The sequence below is a fragment of the Salvelinus sp. IW2-2015 genome, linkage group LG4q.1:29 (genome assembly GCF_002910315.2).
Source record: "Salvelinus sp. IW2-2015 linkage group LG4q.1:29, ASM291031v2, whole genome shotgun sequence".
In the NCBI taxonomy this organism is placed as follows: Eukaryota; Metazoa; Chordata; class Actinopteri; order Salmoniformes; family Salmonidae; genus Salvelinus; species Salvelinus sp. IW2-2015.
The window spans coordinates 69687738-69696565 of record NC_036842.1 but is presented as its reverse complement, the minus strand read 5'-3'; the positions used below and the strand labels follow the sequence as shown (position 1 = coordinate 69696565).

Below are 8828 nucleotides of genomic sequence, written 5' to 3'. Positions count from 1 at the left end.
TACCTGGGTGTCTGGCTAGACTGTAAACTCTCCTTCCAGACTCATATRAAACATCTCCAATCCAAAATCAAATCTAGAATCGGCTTTCTATTTCGCAACAAAGCCACCTTCACTCACGCCGCCAAACTTACCCTAGTAAAACTGACTATCCTCCCGATCCTCGACTTCGGCGATGTCATCTACAAAATAGCTTCCAACACTCTACTCAGCAAACTGGATGCAGTCTATCACAGTGCCATCCGTTTTGTTACCAAATCACCTAATACCACCCACCACTGCGACCTGTATGCTCTAGTCGGCTGGCCCTCGCTACATATTCGTCGCCAGACCCACTGGCTCCAGGTCATCTATAAGTCTATGCTAGGTAAAGCTCCGCCTTATCTCAGTTCACTGGTCACGATAACAACACCCACCCGTAGCACACGTTCCAGCAGGTATATCTCACTGATCATCCCCAAAACCAACACCTCATTTGGCCGCCTTTCCTTCCAGTTCTCTGCTGCCAGTGACTGGAACGAATAGCAAAAATCGCTGAAGTTGGAGACTTTTATTTCCCTCACCAACTTTAAACATCAACTATCTGAGCAGCTAACCGATCGCTGCAGCTGTACACAGTCCATCTGTAAATAGCCCACCCAATCTACCTACCTCATCCCCATACTGTTTTTATTTTATTTACTTTTCTGCTCTTTTGCACACCAGTATCTCTACTTGCACATCATCATCTGCTAATTTATCACTCCAGTGTTAATCTGCTAAATTGTAATTATTCGCTCCTATGGCCTATTTATTGCCTTTTGCACACACTGTATATAAACTTTCTTTTTTTCTACTGTGTCATTGACTTGTTTATTGTGTTATTGGCTTGTTTATTGTTTATTCCATGTGTAACTCTGTGTTGTTGTCTGTGTCACACTGCTTTGCTTCATCTTGGTCAGGTCACAGTTGCAAATGAGAACTTGTTCTCAACTAGCCTACCTGGTTAAATAAAGGTGAAATAAAAAAATAAAAATGGTATGTTTGTTTATTCCATGTGTAACTCTGTGTTGTTGTATGTGTTGAACTGCTGTGCTTTATCTTGGGCAGGTCGCAGTTGTAAATGAGAACTTACTCTCAACTAGCCTACCTGGTTAAATAAAGGTGAAATATATATWTTTTTTTAAATCTTCTGGGTCAACATTTCCCACAGACAGGTCAGTGGAAATGAGACATTGCCTATTGAATCCCTCAGTGGTTAAACAATTCATAACCCTGCATGGATGTTTATGAACCAGGTTCATAATAATCTTGACATTGTCCCAGGGAAAATGCTACTTTTAGCTGCTTGTGAAATTCTTCTCAAGTAGTTGCTGGATGGATTTCAGTTGAGGTTTCAGTAAAACTTCCCATTAGGTGAAGTATGAGATGGTCATAACGTATGCATGCTAGTTTGCAATACCTAATAAGGCATGCTATAGCACTGTACAGCATACACAGTATGTCCATAAGCCACAGAAGACACTAGACCTGGCTATAGTGTGGCTGCAGAGAAATTGCATGGCAGAGACGTCCCAGGACTACCAGCCGAACTGACAACTAACTGCTGTCACTGTGTATGAAATACTGTTTTCCATACTATTAGACTCAGTTAAGACTCACAAGTAGAGCACACTCACAACACACATTTGCATATGACTTATGGGGAGTCATGGCACTGGGTATGGCATCTAATTCTGTTGTTGGGATCACTGATTTATTGATTGGCTGWGGTAGAGATGTGCCTTCCCATATCCAAGTAAGCTGTAGTGTTATTGAGACTCATTAATCAGCATGACAGAAACTAATTGCGCAGAGGCATATTTTACTCACAACTTAGAGAGAAAGAGAGCGAGAAGAGGGGAAAAACAAGCTGTGGAGGCATGCTGATGTAAAGTATCAATGCCTGCCTCCTAAAATCCAATGAATATGGTTTAATCATGTCCATTTCAAAGATAGAGGAGTATTTGAAAGAAGGCTATTGATCCTGAAGATGGTCAGATACTCATGTAGATGCCAACTGAGCATTAGCGGTTGTTGTCTATATGGTTGTCTACTCTACCCTATACTGTAACTTTACATGGGGTCATTCAGTTTGAACATTTTGTGGAGTCAGCATTAATGAACACGATTCATATCAGTGCACTGGCAATGCTAATATTTCCCCCTGGTTGTTTTGTAAATACGATCAAATAGATGGAGCAACAGTAAATACATAAGCATCATGTTAATTTACACGCCTATGTTTACCCATACATTCATTTTTGGGAAAAAATATCACAACTTTGCCCAACTCCTGTTTTGGGAAGATACATTTAGACAACTTTCAGCCATATTTATTCATGACCTTACCCGTTGAAATCTTTGAGGTGTTGTCAGGACTCCTTAGCTGAAACCCTCTCACTTTCTCTTTCTGTATAACACATAACAGATTATCAGCTGTTTTTGCCAGCAGCAAGCTCTGCTCTAGATTTCTGTGGTATGCGTTCACATTGCCATGCAAACCCTTGACAACACCAATCTGTATATTGTGTGTTTCATTTACTTTCCCAATTCAATGGTTCTCGATGTTTTCAAACTTTTATTATTAAAAAAAATGCTATGCTGTCCCGGTAATTATCGATGATTCTTGTTGGAGTGATATGGGAGGGAAGGATGCATTCATCAATGTAGTCTTACAGGCCTTTAAAAATCTCAATTAACCTGGATTCACTTCAGAATGTTGGAATACAAATTCGTGGCTCTGCCCCTCATTTGGGCTGATGCGATATGTGTTGGTTTTCTGCAAGGTTAATCACAGAGGTTGGGCTACATAGGTGGAGAAATGGATGTGAAATCAACATAGCTCCATACGACTCCCCTTGGAGCACCTCTGTGATCAATTATTTATGTATTGATCAGAGCCAAGTAACTACATATACAGTAAGTATAATTTCCCCACATCTTTCATGTTTTGCAATCTTTACAGGAAATACTAGTACTGAACAGTTGTGTTTCTCCCTCTGAAGAGTTCCCAAAGTGAGAAAAGAGCAGGATGAGAAAGGGTAAGGAGGGAAAAGTAAAGAGACAAAGATAGAGAAAGAGGTAAATGTGTGTGTTAATGTTTGAAAGATGGGAGGTTAACTTGATGCCATGCTGACTGAGCGTGTTGTCTGTCCTCTCCTCACTCTGCTCCTGCAGTTCCTCGCCTCTCACTCACCCTCCTGTTAATCACACGCTGCCATGGCAACCTGGGGGTGGCGGCCTGATCATGTCGGCATGTTACTCTTCAGTAAACCAATCAAAGACCAGCGTGACCCTGCGGGAGCCCCCTTGAAGGCCAATGAGATGGTATTGTTTGAAGTGCAGTGATAGCACAATATCAGGTGTGTGTAGTCGCTGCAGTGTTGAAGGGAAATTAAGCCTTCATAATGTCTCCAGACACAAAAACAGTGGGAACAAAACATTTAAAACTGTCCTGTAATCAGTCAAACACCTGGTCTGTGATCATCTCCTAGGTAACACACTTTCTCTACTGTTATGTTCCTTTCTTTCAGTTGTCAGGTCTGAATTTTAATCATGGGTTTGTTGTGGTGTTACTTGCTCTCTGTTGCACATTGGTGAAACATGAAAACAAAACCATAATGTAGTAGCACTTTCCCACTCTTCTCCAACTTTTTCCTTTGTTCGGACGCAAGCCTCAAGGCTCTAAGTGACAGCATGAAGGACAAAACTACAGGAGGATGGAAGAGGAAACAGACAAATTGAGATAGAGAGAACCTAGACAGCTGGAAACAGGCTTTGTTCACTATGAGTATTTTTGCAGGGGGTCTCTCTGTATAGGACCTCTATTGTTTTATTTGAAGAGACTAACAATAGGTATCACACAGCCTACTGGTACCTCACACTCCAATATAACCTTGATGAGGGGATAATTCATCTTAGGCACTTGTCTAGCACATCATTTTCCGAAGCCACCGCTCTTTCTTATCCATCACAAATGTCCACAAGGACTCAAACATAAATTACTGTACCTTATGAGTCCCCTCCTTCTGCAGAGGAACACACATTTGTATTTCTATCCCATATAATTCAATTTCTCGACACTCATAGCAGGGTTTTATTTGATAACTTTAGATTAGCCTCCTACAAACATAATTATTCCCTTTGGTTACATAATACATTTCATCTCCCTGAGCCGAAAATATTTATTCAGGGGCCTCTTTCTTGGTGACCCTGATCTGGTGTCACTCTTTTATCCTTCATTTTCTTTCTCTTTTCTTAGAGGCAGTTCTTCATGTAGCCACACTACTCTGTCTGTCTGAGGGAGGGCAATGGCCTGGAGAGGGAGAGGTATGGCCTGGAGGGGGAGAGGTAATGCCTGGTGAGGGAGAGGTATGGCTTGGAGAGGGAGGTGTATGGCCTGCGGGGGTAGGGGTATGGCCTGGAGAAGGTGGGGTATGGCCTGGAGAAGGTGGGGTATGGCCTAGAGAGGGAGGGGTATGGCCTGGACAGGGACATTATGGCTTCCTGTGATGTGAGTGAATTGTAATTGAAAAATGCTTCTCCGAAAAGGTGGGTGGTCCTGATGGGGTACTGTCAGTGAACTTGGTTGCTAGTGAGGTAGGACAATGAGGTTGTGTTTCTGAGCCCCAATGACTGGGACTGAGGGGTAGAGTGAGTTTAGAGGAGAGTCTCTGTGTTCCCTAGGTTTTTATTGACCCACACACTGTGATCAAGGCAATGATTAAAACTTCTGGCAGTTACATGATAGGGAATGCGGATGACACACAGCTTTATTTACCATTCAGACCCAGTGACCAAGTTAGCCTAGCTACCCTTCACAAGTGTCTTGTTGATGTCAATGTTGGATGTCTGACAATTTTCTCCAGCTCAATGATAAGAAATCAGAGGTTGTATTTGGCCCCCACCTTGCTAGAACTCAGATTGTAATAACCTTGGTCATTAATCCATCAAAGTAAAGTCTGAGGCCAGAAACCTTGGTGTCTTTGACCCTGACATAATTCTCGAGCTGCATGTAAAGAAGGTGGTCCAGTCCTGATTTGATCATATAAGAAATCAAGTATTTTATTTAAATCACTGATCTTCAGAAAGTTATACATGCTTGTATTTCCTCACGCCTAGATTACTGTAACTCTTTGTATACGTCTCAATCAGAAATCACTCCATCGTCTACAGTTAGTTCAAAATGCTGCAGCTCGGCTTTTAACAGGCACCAGAACATTTAACCATATCACACCTGTTTTAGCTTCTCTATCCTGTCTACCAGTCCCTTTTAGAATAGATGTTTAAATCGTATCAATCACGTTTAAGGCTATACTTGGTTTAGCCCCATTTTATATATTMTATCTCCCTACGAGCCAGGATGCAGCCTGAAATCATCTGACATGGCACTGTTGACCATCTAAAGTCTAAGTTGAAACAAACGGAGACCAGGCATTTGCCATTAGGGCCCCTTAGACTTTGGAATGGTCTGCCAGAGGAGATCAGGCTTGCAGATTCAGTAAAAATCCTGCTGAAGACACAGATTTATAAAAAGGCTTGTAATGTATGGTTTCAAGTTATGATTTTAATTAGCTATCTTTTTTAATTCTCCTTCCTCCTGTCTTTGTTATTGTACTTTTATTTATTTTATTATTCATGATGTAGAGCACTTTGTTACTTGTATTGAAAAGCGCTACATAAATAAAGTTATTATTATTATTAGAGAGTCTCTGAACTTGGCCATTCGTCCCATTGGCTTTCTGAATGCCCTCTCTTGGCTTATGTCTGATAAATGTGACTTGCTCTATCATAATCAGTCACATTGACCCCAGAACACATTTGGAGTTTTATACAGTGCTGGAAAGAGGAGAATGTTAGCTTTTCTACTCCAAATATCAAGTGAGTTACATAACATTACATGCTGAGTGTCACCAAACCAAAGTCAAAGTTACTTTTAAGACATTTATTCAAATAATTTATTTACTTAATACAAACATCAATACATGAAACACATTTGTACACATACAAACATAATTTATTGGCTACATTCACTTATTTTCAAACATGCACACACATGTACACATGCGCACACATGTACAGTACATGCACATGCATATGTATGACAGAGAAATACTCTCACACTGCACATGTTCACGCCATGATATGTGCTAGGACTAGATACGGTGTGCACGTGTTTGTGCGCATGTGTACGTGCACATGCATACATGTACACGTGCGCACAAACGCGTGCACATCCCATGTAGTCCTCAAACATGTCATGGTTGTGGCCCATAGATTTTCCATGTTAGATTCAGAGATAAGGCTTGGGAGGAAAAATAATGAATTAAATAGCATCTCTTATAAATACGTCACAGAGAATGTGTATAGATGTGCTCAAGCAACCCAGGACCTGCATTTTTCTGACAGTCACACAGAGCAAACAACATCTAAAAAGAGCTAAAACAGATGGAGGGGTTGAGAGCTAAAAATGGTCAGAGTAAACTCTGGTCTCTAAGCAGCTAAAATGTTAAAGAAAATCTGACCACACACACACACGTGTCACCAGAGAGTAAAGACTGACAGTCTCTTTGGATCCGATTTGTGTGGGCTTTGGTTAGAMTCTTTGCCGCTGGTCCACTGGCTGGAGCTAACGAACATTTGATACAAATGTAAGTATCAAGTTTTAGGAAAACACTAACCATGACCACGCACAAACGTTTTTGTACTTGCGCCACACAGAGGACTTGGTCTCAAATGTCAGTAGCACCTGGATGTCTACCCTCTTAAATCCAGGAATCTGTCCTGGGAGCGGCATTGCCTGGACTTCAGTGAAGTTGTTAGTGGACGATTCGCTGAATGTTCTCGTAGGACAGCACCCGTTTGCTGGCGAGATGACCACCGCACCTCTTCTTCCTTGGAGCCACACCATGTTCTTTGTAGAACTTTATCACTGCAGTCAACTTTTTGTAGAAATTCAGAAATGAGAAAATACATTATTTAAAACATGCCTTTAATATGTGCTGTAAGGCACAATATATTCTCAGCTATCGTGATACAGCCAACTACTCATTCTTTCTTAAATACCTTATGCACTTTTTAATACCTTATGCACCCCAAATAATAACAGAAAACATCAAGTTGTATTACTAAAGAAAACTTACGCGTGTAAGATTTTTTTGTTGTTGCTGGCTATCAAGGAAATAGGATGTCCTCTGATGTTTCCTTTTTGTTTGTTTGCTCCTTTTCGAGCTGATGGTTTCCTTGGAGAGGTTCATGGAACTAGCGATCTTGCCAATGAGCACTAGATGTTTTTCATCCAAAAAATACGAGTAATTTAATATTCAGTCATCCTCATAACCTATTCTAGACAAAAACATTTCAAGTAATATCAACACTCTTTCAATAACACACACTAAATACACATAACCTGCACTTATTGAAATACATGCATTAATCCCACACACACCACAAACAGTACACACACACACACACACACACACACACACACACACACACACACACACACACACACAGGTCCCATAAATTACTAGCTACATACACTCACTCAATAAATACACTGCCTTTAATACACTAGCTAGCTAGTCAGTCTACTTGTGTCTCATCATCACACTTACACACACACAAACATAGACACTGACAGATAGACAGACACAGAAACATGCACACGTTACACACTCACAGTCAACTGAACTTGACTAATCGTTGAATGGCAAGCACTTACCATTGGTGAGTTAATTCATTTGGTCAAGTCTCTTACCTTCTCGGGGGTAAACAGCAAATAGCAGGGTTTCCCTTCATTGGACTTGCAAGTGCATCTGAACACGCAAGCCTTTTCAATTTCTTGCCCAGCATCACTGACATATTTCCCCTCGACCGACTGAAGAGCCGTAATTGACAGATCCACCATTAACGGGTGGTCTTCCTCGGTTTCCTCCTCAATGGGCTCGGCTTCGACTTTGGTGAGCTCGTCTGAGTCGGTGTCTGTGCTTTTGTGGAGTTGCTGATGGCGATGCTCTCCATCTCAGGTCAAAAAGTAGTAGTCAATAAGTTGACGCGACTAATTGTCTGAACCAACATCATTACTATTTAAAAATCTAGCGATTTCTCTCTCCCGGGAATCCATCGATACAGTAGAAAGCTAAGCTAGCTAGTGACAGTGCGACTATGTATGATGGGTTTTGAAATGCGAGTGTAGCCTGAAGTACACTTTTTGTTTTTTCGTGGATGATACACGCTACTGTTACTTTCACAAACTTTGGGCAAACAGGAAAATCCTCCGATTGAATAGCCTATTTCAGCTTGATTCACAATATAGATAGCTAGCTAGTTTGTAATTCATTCATTATTTTGGAATAGGGGAGGGTTTTAATAGTGCAGATACTGTGCCGCGAAAGCCTGGCGCGATGTGTTACAAGCTAGCATCCACCAAACCGATGTCAAAGTGTTCCGTTGCTATGTTTCATACTACATGTATAAAAACTATATTTATACTAATAATAATACATACAGATTATGAAAGCAAAGACATTGTTTTGTTAAAACCAGATGAAACCCCCAAACAGCAAACAATACACATTTTGACAAAAACACAATTTATATGCAAATTAGCCATTGTGACTTCCGACTGATTATGATAGAGCACGTCACAAATATTATCAGCACTACAAAAACCCTAATTACGGATCTATAACATCGGCTATCCCTCATCATTGGCTGCCTGTAGTCAATAGTTTGATATTGACAGGATTCACAGTGTTTACTCACTAATGTGTTTATTTATACATATATATATTTTTAAATGTTTTACT

At 40.8% G+C, this 8828-nt stretch overlaps 1 long non-coding RNA gene across 1 annotated transcript; it reads right to left on the bottom strand.

Moving 5' to 3' along the window:
- Positions 1 to 6635: 6635 nt before the first annotated feature.
- On the bottom strand, positions 6636 to 8134 carry LOC111961175 (uncharacterized). Its single transcript, XR_002876966.2, has 3 exons — positions 7778 to 8134; positions 7161 to 7300; positions 6636 to 6959 (listed from the first exon to the last, which is right to left on the bottom strand). It is a non-coding gene; the product is annotated as an uncharacterized lncRNA (long non-coding RNA).
- Between the last annotated feature and the right edge of the window lie 694 nt (positions 8135 to 8828).